Source organism: Taeniopygia guttata, chromosome 3 (genome assembly GCF_048771995.1).
Source record: "Taeniopygia guttata chromosome 3, bTaeGut7.mat, whole genome shotgun sequence".
NCBI lineage: Eukaryota > Metazoa > Chordata > Aves > Passeriformes > Estrildidae > Taeniopygia > Taeniopygia guttata.
The window spans coordinates 69,346,460-69,359,138 of NC_133027.1; the positions used below are offsets into that span (position 1 = coordinate 69,346,460).

Sequence of the window (12,679 nt, forward strand, 5' to 3'; positions counted from 1 at the left end):
ATGGGAGATTGAAATTACTTTTTCTATGTGCTTCTCCTTATTCTGAAAGATGGGAATAATGAGAGTAAGGCAGACACTCAAGAATGTTTTTTTTCAGAGTGAATGATGTTTTTATCACCTATTGCTGTTGTGAGGTATAGTGCAGTTGCTTTATCCCTGTGGCTTCCATACAGCATTCCACTGTTTTCCAGATGTTCCTACTTGCTATTTGGAAAGGTAAGTTCTAGATTGTTTTCTGAGCTAAATAAAATTTAAGTTTTTCCTGAGTAAAAAACTGCAGATGTTATAGAGGATAACTTTCATACTCATTTATGGACTATTGCCTTTTAGCAAAGCTCTTCTCATTTTATTTTGGAGTAATGAGGTGAGGGGAGATATTTTCAGCCCCTCAAGAAAAATACATAATGCCATGTAAGTTTAGGGTAGATATTGGTCTCATCTGGCAAAAGAACCAAGTATGGCTTGAAAGGCATATGTCCAGGCATGTATACATGGAGAGAGTAAATGAAAAAACTCAAGGCAATAAAGCTATAACCATCTACAGTATTAGCTACAAATTTACTACTAACAGGGTTTCATGCAGTACATGCATCATCCTCACCTTATTGTATTTTCCTGACATTTGATAAATTTCTAGTTGAATCACTGCAAATAAGCAGAGAAAAGAACTTCTCATCTTTCTGTTTGACCTAATCTTTACGGAGATTTCTGTCTTTTGCTAATTAGTCTCACAGGATGCCACAGTCTATGAAAAAATCGTAGCAAGACTTCTAATTGCACAAATCTTTTCCTGATTTGTCAAGATGGAAAAATACCAGAATCCACCCCCTGGATTTTCATTACTTGAAACTGTTTGCAGGATAGATGGACCCAAGCCCAAGTCAGGGCTGTAAGCCCAAACTCCTGCCTAAGGCTTCATGCCCAGGGGCAGACACACAAATTGTAATGACCCCTATGCTGAGCTCTCCTGTGTGTGCATGGCCATCTCGAAGACTGGGCCAAAGAGTGCCAAAGCAGGACCATGCTGGGCAGGGATTGCTACTGTCTTCAGGGAGACTTTGTTTTTCAGATTTCCTACATGGTGCTGCTTTTGGGGGCTAAAAGGAGTGACTAGTCCTGGTTTTGTGTTTACTTCAGAGCTGGTACTGTTCTAGCCTCAAAAATACGGGCTGTTGGGTCCATAGTTCTAATGTCAGCTTCTTTCAGGAGTACTAAACTCTTGAGAGAATCTCAAAGCAAATCCTGCTTCCAGAACTCTGAGGGTGTTTGCAGGTGTTCCCATCCCTACATAGCCCCACAGCTATGGCCACGGCTGCCCACAGCCCAGCACCCCATGTCAGCCCCCGGAACCATCAGCACCTGCCCCAGAAACAGCGCAGCAGGGTTGTCCTGCCTGGCCATGGGCCCACCAAGTCTTGTCCCACCTGTGGCCCACCTCCTTGTCCCCAGGGAGGTGCCCAGTGCCTGGGACTGGGGCTGCCTTTGCAAAGCAATGGATGCTGAGAGCTGCAGCTGCAGGGCAAAGATGTCAGTGTTCACAGAAAGACATGACTTTCATGAGTGACAGCTGTCCAAGCAAATCCTCCAAGTTCTCAGGAAAAGCCTGAGTACTCGGACACAAATCAGATCACCCAGTTGTTTTGTGTCTAGTAGGTTGCGTTTCTACTGGGAGAAATGCTGGGCTGGTAAGAAAAGGATTCTTTGAAATAACCTCTGCCCTGGAGAGTGTCCTGAAAATCATCAAGAGAGTGAGCTGGCTGTTCAGGCATCGATAACACTTTTAGTGTTCTGAGAACTAAAACTGTGCAGTGATAGTGTGCAACGCACAGAAATAGCAGAACAGAGAATGGTGCTTAGGCAGGGAAGGAGGGAGGTAGAAGAGGGTGGGGAGGGTTCAGGTGATGTTTAGGTAGCCTGGGAATCCATGAATGTATGTGGGAGGGGGATTTCTGTATATCAAAGACATTCACCTAACTAACCAAGAGATTTGAAAAGCTTCAGGCTCAGAAGCATCTGAATTACTGCTTTTTAGACTATTTGAGACTAATTTCTAAGATTATATATTTGCAATCACTTATTCTAGAAAAATGTACCACTCCAGTAGAATTATTTAAGCTGTGAAACTACTGCTATAAGTCAAACAACTGAAGCATGTGGAATGAAGCTCTTCTCAAATTAAATAAACAACACTCATGGTAAATCATGAGAGGAGTAAACATTTTCTCTCTTTATTGCCTTGAAGCACAAGACCAGGAGCTATCTTTACAAATATTTAATACAGCTTATAAATAAACTACACCAGCAAAAATTAAACACCAGACCTAAGCAGGGCTGATTTCACTGTGCAAAAACCCACTGAATTTTTCTCACCTTTTACTACACAAATAAAGGTCTGTATTTTATATCTTGTTTTCTTTCAACTTTGAACAGAGTTATCAAGGCTTCAGAGGAAAGATGAAGTTGACAGAAATGTGTCTGTCTACCATCCCCTCCTCCCTAATGTCCTAAGGAAAAAAAAATTAAGAATCTGGCAGAAGAACCAATTGATCAGTAACAACAGTATTATTAATAAGAAAAATCCCTTTGGCCTTGAGACAAAGGGCAAGTCCATGAAATGAAATGAACTATGATACATTAAGCATTAACTTAGTGTGTTATACTAGAATAGCATGAGTCTTGGTAAGTACAGGTAGCACCATAAACCTCAAATAAAGTTTCAATTTCCTTTTAGTTTTCCCCCTTATTTCCCCCTTTTTGTTCCCATAGGATTCATGCTCATGTTGCCTTTTACAGCTGTTTCAAGTGTGTCTCTCCTCAGAGGAGGAGACAGGGCAACAGCAGCATCATGGCCACCGAGTTTGTAATCAGATGAAATGCATCACAAAAGCACGTTGGTAGATCATGGCAATGATCAGATTTACCAAAGACACATTTGCAGGATGCACGTGGAACTGTGATGCCTAAAACAAATGAAAAGACAAGTTAATATTTGCACAAGCAGGTTTAAAACAGTGAATGCATAGTGAAGACTGATATTCTCAAAATATTAATGACAATGTTCATAATTCAAACAGATATTATACCATGGCTATATATTCACTACTTTGAATCAGTTTCACACAGAATTTTTTTCTTGGCTTAGGTCACCAAATCTGTATAACCTATTAAACTGCAGGAACTCATCGCCTCTATTGTAGTGCATGTTTATTTTCATGATTTTTTACAACTACTTTCTATTAATAACTATGCATTCATGACATCAAATCTGACTGCAGTTCTAGGTTTGGGTGGGATTTCACACACAGCAGTTGGGCTGGCAAGGAAAGCCAGCAATTCCAGTTGATATGTCCTCTGTGCTTCGGAAGTCCCCTGTTTCCAGGAACTTGGTGTTCAAAGTTCCCAACTTTATTCTGAAATAATGCCTGACTCATGAATGCCTTTTGGAGAAGCAATAGTGGAAAAAAAAAATCTAAAAAATTACAAGAGTCTAAATGCAGCAATTTCTCTAAGTCATCAACATACATGAGGATAGAGTGTCTGCAGTTAATAGAACATTTTTTTAAACTTTTTTATAGCCAGATATTCAAAGCCTGAATTTCAGCTTCTGAAGGAAGATATGGAAACTCAATAGGTATTTTTCTGTATTTCAATGTTTTGCTTAATTATTTTCTGATGACAGTTCACAGTATGACTTCCTCACCATCTCTGACCATTCAAGGTCAGGCTGGACAGGGCTCTGAGCAGCATTTCTGGTTGAAGACCTGCTGGAGCAAGTCCAGAAAAGGGCTAGGAACATGATCAGGGGGCTGGAGAGCTCTCCTATGGAGGCAGGCTGAGAGAGCTGGGGCTGTTCAGCCTGGGGAAGAAAAAGCTCCAGGGAGATCTTAGAACAGCCTTCCAGTACCTGAAAGGTATCATGCAAGGGAATTGAAGAGGGATTTTTTACAGGGGAATGCACTGATAGGATAAGGGGCAATTACTTCAAACTTAAAGAGGGCAGATTTATATTAGATGTTAGAATGAAAGTCTTTACTGTGAAGGTGATGAGGCAATGGAACAGGTTAGCCAGAGAACAGGATGACCAGTCCAAATGTTCAAGGTGGATGGGGCTTTGAGTAAACTGATATATTGAAAAAAATGAATCAGAGCATTCTATGACTCTATGCTTCTCCAGTAAGATAAAATAGTATGCTTCTGAAAAATCCCATATAATGAATTAACTGTTGTTTAGCAAAATTATTAACAGAGCTGTCAGCAGTACCATTACTGCTAGTGGTTTTTTTTTTTTCTCTTGGATTTCAAAATGTTTCTCTGAGGAAGACAGTGCTCTTTTCCAGATGGGGGAAATGATGCACAGAGAAGGAAGTGGGTTTGCTAATTTTGGAACTTACATTTTAACTAATCTGTATTTAAAAGATTACTATTTTTTAAAAAAATTTCCTCACAAATATTTTTTTCCTCACATTTAAAGGAAGAACAGTGTTAGGAAAAAAAAATCCTAGCATAAGACAGATTGCTGTGGCCTGGGTTTATTTTGATTAAATTATTTCAAAAACATCAAAATACATCTAAATAGGGTTTAAATTTAAGTCAATGAAACAAAAACAGCTTGCACATCACATATAGTGATGCACACGTAGTCACATAATCTTGTATTTTGGTCTACAAGACTAGATTTAGCTTTCATATAGTCTCAAGTTTTATTGCTGCTAAGTTAGATTATCTAAATTGGTTTTTGCCTGCAGCACTCGTGATTGCAAATCAGCTCTGAGCAGACCTGACCAAAATATTATTCTTATCAAATTTCTCTAAGTGAAGAATCAAAACTCTGATAGCCTCCACCCTAATTCCTAGAAAAGGCTGTTACTGTCATGAAACCTGCACTCATCTAGTGTATATTACAGAATAGGACTTGTCAAGAGGCCAAAAGCTTGGGAAGCAGCTCCTGTGACACAGGCTGTGATCTGAGATAAAGTGCCAGAGCTCAGCAGAGCAGACTCCTGCGTGCAGCTTTCTCCTCTCTTCCAGTGCCTTCCGCAAAGAACACTTCAACTGGGCAGAAGCTGTTTGGGGACAGACCTTGTGTCACATTCCATGCCAGGCACAAGCATTTTGAAGGCTTGATACTTTCTCTGCTCAAGCAGGAAAGGGTGAGAAGTCTCTTTTGACTGGCTGAGGGAAAGAAAAGAAAGATAAGATACATCAGCTCTAGGATCAGAAAACAGCTTGAGCTCTTAGAAGGCTTAATATTTTTTCAGATATGTTGAATGACGGCTCACAATTCCCACTGAAATTGAAGGATATGCATCCCCAAAAAATCATCCCTTCCTCTGCCCTTGCAGTTGTGTGCACTGCATATTTGACCTCTCCAGCAGACAAAAACTTGATAATTTTATTTTAAATAATTTTCAGTCCTGCCATCCTCCATACTGAGGAGTATCTCAGTAACATTATAAAAAGCCCCCACCTTTTCAACTCAATTTTAAGGTTGCCTTGTGCTTTTCCAAGAGATGGAAGCTGGCAACAGAAACTCAGGAAATTAATGAAAGCACAGACTGTGCTTCTCTAGAGCTGGCACTGGGCAGAGAGAGCTTCCTGGATACAGGAGTGCAGTTGGTACCTTAGCTATCACTGTGCTGAGGCTTAAGTAGCTGACTCAGCTTGGCAGGGATATGACTGCTATTTGAATAGATCTGAGAATTGTTTCAGAGAATGAGGCAGGGATGCAATTACATTGCAGTTGTGGTAGAGTCCCTGTTTTTGGATTTTGCTGAATGACAATGGTGATGTGGGTGAGATCAATCTGTGCAGTGAGATGTGGAAGCTGTGTGGGTACCACAAAGCAGGGCTCTCTCTGCAAGGGAGGACAAGACACCATGCTCTGGGATAACAGTGCCTGGTCAGAAGCATGGCGATACACTACAGAAGCAGAGCAGTACATAGAAAACTTCAACTGGTGAGGACAGCGTGCAAAAATGACCAGTGTGCTTGAAAAAATATTGATAATTTATTTACAGTAAAAAGTTCAGCATTCACAGTGGAACAAATGTATGTTGATGACCATCCAGAAGACTTTAGCAAAATATGTATGGCTTGCTTTGAGCTGTGCTGCGTGCTGTTCAGAAAGGAGCTACATGGATTCGTGCTGGGACATGGTGAGTAGTGACTCAGATCTAGCAAGGGAAGGGTTTCCCCAGCAGCTACCTTCCCTGTGCTCCTCAGCTTTCAGATCCAAGTCGCTGTGGACGTGTTTATTCCAGCTCCTGTCTGATTAACCTGATCTTTTTTATGACCAGGTGACCTGCAGGGTGAATGAGGGGAAGCCTGTGGGTGTTGTCCACCTGGATTTCAGCAAAGACTTTGACACCATCCCTCGCAGCACACACCTGAAAAATCTGTCAGCCCACAGCTTTGCTGAGTTAAGAACTGGCTGGTCAGCTGGGCTCAAAGAGTGGTGGTGAATGGTGCTATGTCCAGTTGGCAGCCAGACACCAGTGGTGTCCCCAAGGATCAGGGTTGGGGTCAGTCCTGTTTAATGTATTCCTGGGTGATCTGGTTGAGGGGATTGAGCCTACCATGAAGAGATTTGCAGATGAAACCAAGCTGGGAGGGAGTGTTGATCTGCTGGAGGGTAGGAGGGCTCTGCAGAGGGACCTGGATAGGCTGGATAGATGGGCCAAATCCAACAATATGAGGTTTAACAAAACCTGGGTCCTGCGCCTTGGCCAAAACAACCCTGTGCTGTGCTACAGGCTGGGGACGGTGTGGCTGGACAGCAATGGGCAGAAAGGGACCTGGGGATACTGATTGGCAGCAAACTGAACATGAACCACATGCGCCCACATAGCCAAGAAGGCCAGAGCCATCCTGGCCAGTATCAGGAATGTTGGGGCCAGCAGGAGCAGGGGAGTCATTCTTCCTCTGTGCTCAGCATTGGTGAGGCCACACCTTGAGTGCTGTGTTCAATGCTGGGCCCCCAATTTAGGAAGCATGTTGAGATGCTGGAGAATGTCCAGAGAAGGACTACGAGACTGGTGAAGGGTCTAGAACACAAGGCAAATGAGAAGCAGATGACAGAGCTGGGATTGTTTAGACTGAAGAAATGGAGGCTCCGGGAAAACCTGATTTCTCCCTACAACTGCACTTAAGGAGGCTGTAGGCAGGTGGAGCTCAGTCTCTTCTCCCAGGAAACCAGCAACAGTACAAGAGGACACAGTTTTAAGCTGTGCCAGGAAAGTTTTAGGCTGAACATTAGAAATAAGTTATTCACAGGAAGGGTGATCAGACATTGGAATGGGCTGCCCAGGGAAGTGATACAGGAAACTGTCCCTGGAGGTGTTTAAGACTGGCTGTGGCATTCAGTGCCATGGTCTAACTGGCATGGGGTTGTTAGGTTGGACTTCCTAATCTCAAAGGTCTTTTCCAACCTAGTTGATCATGTAATTTTGTCAGGAGCCTGGTGCTACAGGGCAAACACTGTTCTGCCTCAGTGGAGTAATTTGCAAAGAAGGTTTCAATTGCTGGGAGCACTGAAATCTTGTTAAAAGGGCTGCTGAGTCTTTGAATATTAAAAAAATATTAAAGAGAAACAGATATTGGCAAACATCTGGATTTGAAGGTTTAGTTCAGTTTTCAGAGGAAAAGTGTTCTATGTTTAACAATTGTTAAACAAACAAACACATGGCCTTAAGGTTTCTCTTCAAGCTTAGGAAGCAAGGGCTTTCTCCTGATATTTTATTCTTTCTATTCCAGGGAATGTTAGCATAAGTCTGAGAGCATAAGTAGTGAAAACTACAAGTAAAACAGTAGACGGAGAGAATAAGAATGTTGTCCAAAGACTTCAGAATCTAGTAGTAAGTCAGAATCCAATAATAATAGTTGCAATAGCAAGCAATAAGCAAAGTGTGGTTTCTTTTCCTTATTTGTGATGGCAACAAGTATGTGTGAACTTAATTTTTATTTCTTAGTTATTTCTGAATTTTTCTGATCTCTGTAATTCAATATTTAACTTTTTCTTTTCAATGGTGCTTTGAAAATCCCACCAGTTTTGATCTCAAGCTTTGAGGTACAGGACCCTGCTTGCTTCCTTTGGCTGCTGCAGGATTTGAAAGGGTGTATCTAGGCCACCTGGGAGGATTTCATCTGTCTGACATTAGTGCAACATGGTTTCCCTATGACTTTACACAGTGATTGGGCACAGTCAAAGCAAAAATTCTGAAAAAAACATAAAGGTATTTTGGAAACATTACAGCTTCTGACTATGAAGCTGTAGATTTCCTCAATGTTACAACATGAGGTAATTATTCCCTGGTTACACCTGGACATGTTTGAAACCCAGACATCACTAGTATAAATAATCATGAAAATGAAACTTAATTTTACCTGGCCCCTTGGAATTCAGTATTGGCTATTTACATAAGTTATCCAAGAAAAGAAAAAAAAAAGGGGGGGGGGGGGAATACACCACATTAATTTAGGCCCCAGTTTAGACCCTCTGACGCCCATAAGAAACTCTAGTGTTTGGAAGTAAAAAAGAAATTCTCTGTTTTCTTATAAAAAATGTACATGTTTTCAATGCCACTCTATTGAATAGCAAAGAGGCTGAGATGGACAACCTTTGCTAAGCATCACACCTTTACAAAGCTGAAGTCAGATGAATGCCTGAAGTATTTCATGTGTGACAAATTAAATCTGAATTACACACAAGTAATTGAATGAATCATTATGTTCAGCTTCATGAATCAAGACTGACTTCTAGCCTAACATTTCTGTTTTAATTTTGGTGGGATGCTAGTATTAGAAATTAATTTTTTAAAAGAAAATATAACTTTTACATGTTGGAATAGAAAATTTTCTGGGAAAATTCTCCTCAGCTAAATTTTGGATTTACATTTGAAGCTTCCAATTTTCATTTTTAAGAATGAAAACATTTTGCATATGAACAATTTTTTTAAATATGTTGAACAATAAAATGTTTGTGTCAATATCAGTAAACTAAATGTCTCTCAAATTCACCTTTGTCCTTTTTTCAAACAAAGAAAAAAAAATTTGTTAAATATGTAGGGGAGATAATTTGTGCCTTCAAACCATTCAACAGCAGGAATAGAATGTGAAGCTTTGTTTCCTGTAGCTTGAAAGTAATAGTACCATTCAGAATCAGAATTAGAAGAGCAAAAATAATGACCTTGTTTTCTAGTCGACTAGGTTTTTGAGAGGCATTCATCTCAAGAATCTAAAATTTGCTTTCTATTACAAGTAATAGCACCAAGAATTTATTTAATTTTAACACCTTGAAGATAGAGCTTTTTTTATCATATGCTTGGGAAGAACAGCATTGGACTGCATTAAATAGTCACATAAAATGCACTCAAAGCTCTCATGCCCAACAAAATACTTGTGTTATGATTTGCATTTTAGGTAAGCATTCTATTCTTTCTATAATAGCCACGAATCTGGTCAAATAGAGGGAAAAAAAATTGCACTCAAACTGTTGACTGAATTAGAAAACAATTCATTTAATAATTTGTTTATCTAGACATCCTGGTTTTCTGTCTGATCCAGAGAATATTCGAGGAAATGACTGAAAATAACAAGGAATATAGAGACAATTAAACTTAAAGACTTGAGGTTAGGGCTTGGCTTAACTCCCTGCAGGAGGCTGTGAACTGCAGTGTTGGCTAAGACCCTTAGGCCAGGGTTATTGTTCCTGCCTGTGTAGACCCTATCTGGAAACTGATATAGAGACAACAAAAGTGTGCCTGCAATGCTCCTCAGGACAGAACAGAAGGGGGTTGTATCAAACACACACCTTGTATTTTCAGTTTTCATAGAGAGCACCTGCTCGAATGGTGGCACTTTCAGTCTGTCTGTGCACTGATGCATTTCCGCCAGACAAGGTGACAAAGGGTCACAACCTTGCTGGAGAGTATGGCTGTTATTTTTAGTTCAGCCTGTTCCCATCCAGGTCTGGTGTGGCCTCTCCCACCACTCAGTCTTTTTCCAGAAGGATGTGAGAATTCCTGGGAGAAGAGATTCCCTGGAGTCATAGGATATGCTGAGTTAGGAGGGACCCAGAAGGATCCTCAAACTCCAGCTTGTGGCCCTGCACAGGACACCCTGGGCGTCACACCGTGTGCCTGGCAGCACTGATCAAACACTGCTTGAACTCTGACAGTCTTGGTGCTGTGACCACTTTCCTGGGGAACTTGTTCAGTGCCTGAAGATGAAGAACTTCTTCCTGATGTCTTCATTCCTACCAGACAAGAACCTAAAAGGTGAAGAAAACAAAGGCACAGCATGCAGTGTCAGTAATGTTGGTTCATACCACTTTGCAGCACAAAGGAAGGGTAAATTTGATGTCATCACACTTAGGTGAAAATGGAAATTGTACTGATCCCAGCTATTTTCTCTACTAATTTCTGATTTTATGATAAGCAGGTAGGTATAGGAACCTGAATAAAACTGTAATGTCAGCTGTGTGTCTGGACTGTACTGTGAGATTTTACATACACTTAGTCAGCCATGCTGGAAATGTGTCGATAGCAATCAATTTATTTTCCACAATGTATTACTTTTTAAATGGAGGAAATAATTATAGCATTTATATATTTTTCTTGGTAATGTAATTGTATGAAGAATGGAAAGGAAACATATGGAAGCTGTCTTAGCATTTTTGAATTTTTTTCTATTCTATGATAAAAATTCTTTCAGGATGTAATAATTTAATTTTAGTGTGAATATTTTTTTGGATATGAAAAATGTAATTCTTTAAAAATTCCCATTTCACAATGCTGGTGCTTAATTTTCTTTTCTCCTGTTTACAATCAGTTGATTTCACAGGACCATTATCATGTCAAATCTAGGAAAGGTTGAAAAAGATGAAGAAAAAAGGAAGAATGAAGAATTGATAAATATTTATTTGAAACTGACCTTTATACTCTCTCAAAACCAAAGCCAGTTATAATACAGAGAAGTCATGATGCCATAAATGAAGCTTATTTGGGAGTTAAATGTATTAGGAAGTACAGATTTACATATAAGAATTATTGGTAAACCAAAAAATCTTTGCATAAATGAGCAGATTTTAAAGGCTTGGTATCCTAAGCTGTATCCTGTATGACTAAGAGATGATTGGTGACAGAAAGAAAGTGTGTTGAATGATATAGAATGAATATGAATTTTTAATTAATGCTACCCAAAACCTAAACATTTTTACTTTTTTAACATAGTATTTCCAGTCTTTATTCTTTTACCAAAGCAGAGAGGAAAGTCATGGTTCTTTTGAGAGGAAAAATGAGGTATAGTTTTAAACTGTCAAGGTCACTGTTGCATCATAATTCAGAAAAATTAATGAGGAAAAGATGTCAAATATTTCCCAACACCCATTCTGCTTATTCTAGAGAAATAAGGGGAAGATGAATTTCCAAATCATTAGGCATTCCTTGTGGGTAGTCTAGAAAATTGATGTGTATGTGGCTACTACCTAATCCTGCTCTCACTCAAGCTAATGAAAGTTTTGGTAATGATTAGCTACTGATTAATTTTAAAAGGTGAAAAATATTTTCTTATGATCTGAATTAGGAACTTGCAGAGAAGGGTGAGGATGCCCTACAGTGAGAGAGTAGCATACTGAAAACTGAAGACAAACAAGACTAAATGAAAGAATATGAAGTCAAGGCTGCAACCAGAAATTTTGGAAGGAGAACTGGCTAATGGGCATGAGACATGGGAATCAAATATGTTTCCTCACAACAAATCCTTTACATCGGAGCTGACTAAAAGAAAGCCAAGCCGTGAATACACTTGGTACAGCTTATGCCTACCCTGGTTCTTAGGGCATGCACAGAAAAAGTATCCCTGTGGACAAATTTGTTTAAGCTTGCTTTTTATCCATGCTGAGATTTCAATGTCACAGTGTCCTCATAACTCTGCTGTGGCTTGTTTAGACTTGTCCTTGGAAGAAAATTCAAAGGCCTGGACCTTGTGTTACATCCTAAAAGAGGTAGATATGGTTACATTAAATGCTGTTTGGTACAGTGTAAGCTCTCATTAGCCACCAAAGAATATTTTTCAAAGTGCTTGTAGTTGAGATGTGCTGAGCAAAAGTATTGTTTTTCTTGAAACAGTGACTCTGGGCGGTGATTAAGGGGAATTTTGTTTAAGTCATTCTTCCTTAGAAGGTAGCATTGCCCAAAGGCTCTGCACCAGGAAATGCCAGATTGTCTTCAATTGTATATATATATATTTTTTAATGTATTTTTGACCGTATTGATCTTTATATGCTTTAAAGAAATTTTTCCTTTAACTTTATGGAATGGCCTTACAACAGAAAACTGGAGCTCTGTGCTCTAAGCAATACAATTCCTGGAAGCCTGATCTTCTGCTGCCAGTACTTTCTGGGAATACTACACATGCTCTACTGATTCGCATCACTTCAGATAAAAAAAAAACAAAACAAAACAAAACAAAACAAAAAAAAACCCAAAAAAAACCCCAAAACCAAAATACTGCTGGTAGTCTTGCTTTGCCCTTCAGGGCAGAAGTGCTTCTGTTCAGCATGCTATCATAAAGGTCAAAGGGAACACTAATGTCAGCCACCTTTTCTCACATTGTTACCAAGAGGAGATTTCATTCTGCATCACATATAAATTTCTAAAGCTAGAGAACAGTTTTAGGGAAA

At 39.7% G+C, this 12,679-nt stretch overlaps 1 long non-coding RNA gene across 1 annotated transcript in view; it reads right to left on the minus strand.

The window, feature by feature from the left end:
* Positions 1-4,434: 4,434 nt before the first annotated feature.
* LOC140683734 (uncharacterized) overlaps positions 4,435-12,679 on the minus strand; it is a 40,703-nt gene continuing 32,458 nt past the window's right edge. Inside the window, exons 2-3 of the long non-coding RNA XR_012055111.1 lie at positions 9,809-10,267; positions 4,435-5,172 (exon numbers count right to left, since the gene is read on the minus strand). This is a non-coding gene — a long non-coding RNA (uncharacterized lncRNA). The remainder of the gene's footprint in view (positions 5,173-9,808; positions 10,268-12,679) is intronic.